This window comes from Chiroxiphia lanceolata, chromosome 8, assembly GCF_009829145.1.
Source record: "Chiroxiphia lanceolata isolate bChiLan1 chromosome 8, bChiLan1.pri, whole genome shotgun sequence".
NCBI classification, from domain to species: Eukaryota; Metazoa; Chordata; class Aves; order Passeriformes; family Pipridae; genus Chiroxiphia; species Chiroxiphia lanceolata.
This window is the reverse complement of record NC_045644.1, coordinates 6,140,523-6,142,857: the sequence shown is the minus strand read 5'-3', so window position 1 is coordinate 6,142,857 and position 2,335 is coordinate 6,140,523. Positions and strand designations below refer to the sequence as shown.

At 42.6% G+C, this 2,335-nt stretch overlaps 1 long non-coding RNA gene across 1 annotated transcript; it reads right to left on the bottom strand.

The window, feature by feature from the left end:
* Positions 1-518: 518 nt before the first annotated feature.
* On the bottom strand, positions 519-2,111 carry LOC116790545. The gene is made up of 3 exons (XR_004358396.1): positions 2,092-2,111; positions 1,822-1,969; positions 519-652 (listed from the first exon to the last, which is right to left on the bottom strand). It is a non-coding gene; the product is annotated as an uncharacterized LOC116790545 (long non-coding RNA).
* Positions 2,112-2,335: the final 224 nt, after the last annotated feature.

The following is a 2,335-nucleotide window of genomic DNA, read 5'->3' as shown; positions in this document are numbered from 1 at the left end:
GCAAACATGCAAAACAAGTGTCCATTTGCTATTTTCACCATCTCTCCTTCCTCTGGCTCAGGTGTGTGTGGAGCATATACCTGTTGGAGGACTAAGATCATTCCTGCTCCTTACTGCGATGAAGGAATTAAATACAAAATCTTCTGTAGGAAGCAATTGTGAAGTGTGGAAGTTTCTAGTCAGGCAAATAAATTGGATTTAAGTATATTACAGTCATAATCTTTTTCTGCCTCTCTCCAGACAGCCTTTGTACATGGAGAAATGAGAATGTATTCTCAGACAAATCTTGACCTGAGGGAGAAGGCTGCGGGAATCTGGATTTTCAATAACATAAGACAATAAAGCTCAGACTTCTAACCTGCCGCAATATGGTAAAAGTATAAAGAGCTTAGCAACTAATAAAAGAAAAGGGTCTTCCAACTCATATTTGAAGATCTAGACCCCCAAAAGGACACTTCATAAAGATCATAATGGGTTAGTCAGTATCTAACAGATACCATGTACCTTGTTGACCAATTGTCTGACAGTTGTCTTCTGCAGGCCTGGATATTAATAAGCCTTGTGTTGATTTCCTTGGGGTATTTTGTCTTCGTAATTGTACATCTACTTGTTGTGACACTGCAGCTCGCTATATATTTATTTAATGTGATTCCTATAGCAAAAAAAAAAAAAAAAAAAAAAAAATCAGTGGATGGATGGCATTGTTTCCCTCAGATGAGATGCACACACTGCAAATTTCCTCTCCCTCCGAGCTGCGGCGAATCAAAGCTGTGCCAGGGAAAGGGAGAGCTCCCGGTCTTGGGGCAAAGAGGAAATCCAGATGTGTTTTCCCCTTAGGTGTGAATATGTCTTACTCCTTGCATTACACAGGGAATATAAAGGGATTCAATTATCGCCGCATTTTGATTTCTAATAATAACAAAAACTCTTTCTAGAAGGGATTCCATTAAATAATGTTTTGACAGATAATGCTGGTGTAAAGTAGCTGTCAGTCACACAGCGAGATCAAGGGGAAACAGATGCACGAGGCAGATCACAGAGAGGCTTATAGAGTGAAAATGAAGCCTGTTCCAAACTCCTCTCACTAACAAAACAAAGGCTGCCTGTGGCCTGATCCTGCTCTCAACCATGTTCTGTGCAGCTACTGAGCAAAATGCAAATATTTAGAGATTGCCTGCGAGAGATAAATTGCAGTTTTCCATAGATTCTCAAATACAGGAATATTTAAAGAGCTCTGTGTTTGCAGTTCCCTCGGTCGTACCAGACGTGGCTTCATCACTGTAACACCACAAGACAGGGGGAGGAGTGGTGGCTGTTGGGTCCTTGGCCAAACTACCCCTCTTCCCTGCACCTGTCCCACTCCAGTTCCTGGCCAGGACACTGTCCCTGGCTTTCAGAGAGGCTGCTCATACTGATGCAAGTCTGAAAACATCAGGTTCACCCAAATATCACCTTTACTTGTCCCTGGGAACAAAGCTCAGTCCCCATTTGCTGCTAGGCCCATCCCTTCCATGGTCTGGAGAATCTGTAGCTAAAGGGGAACTTCCTTACTTTGTCCCACCTTCATCATCATCATGGAATCACAGACTGGTTTGGGTTGGGAGGGACCTTAAAGTCCACCCAGTTCCACCTCCTGCCATGGGCAGGGACACCTTCCACTCTCCCAGGTTGCTCCAAGCCCCATCCAACCTGGCCTCAAACAACTTCACTACATCCCCCTTAAAGTTTATCCTGTGATGAAATATTTTCCTTTTTCTCCAAGTTCCCCACAAAATCGCACACAAATGCTTTGTCACAACCCTCTGTCTTCCACTAACTCACCCTGGCTGTGCTGATCCCAGTTCCCAGCCAAAACAAGCCCCTCAGGGCAATTCCTGCTGCTGTTGCCCATCTCCTGGGGTCTCCACGTTGTGCCTCCAACACAGGATCAACAGAGATAAATGGGACAACAGAGTGGAGGGAGCCTGTGCTGGAAAAGACAGAGTATAAAAATTAAGAATATATTGATTTGTAGCAACATCTAAAGTCACACTAGACTGTGAAGTGAGCAGATGCCTAATGAAGAGGGGTCTGCAGGTAACATTTCCATACCTGATCCTGGCTTATCCTGGGATAAGATAAATCATGGGAAATGAGAGGAATACCAGAGATGTGTTTCAAGGCATTTGCTTAGGGGGCAGATTAAATTACAACTAATTATAATATTTAAAAATAAATCTCCAAACTCTCCATATGAGCTCTGAAAGAGCTCACTGAAAACTATTAACTATAAACTATATTTACAAGTTACTCAGCTTTTAAAAAATAGACTTGATTTTTTCTATTGCTAAAATTA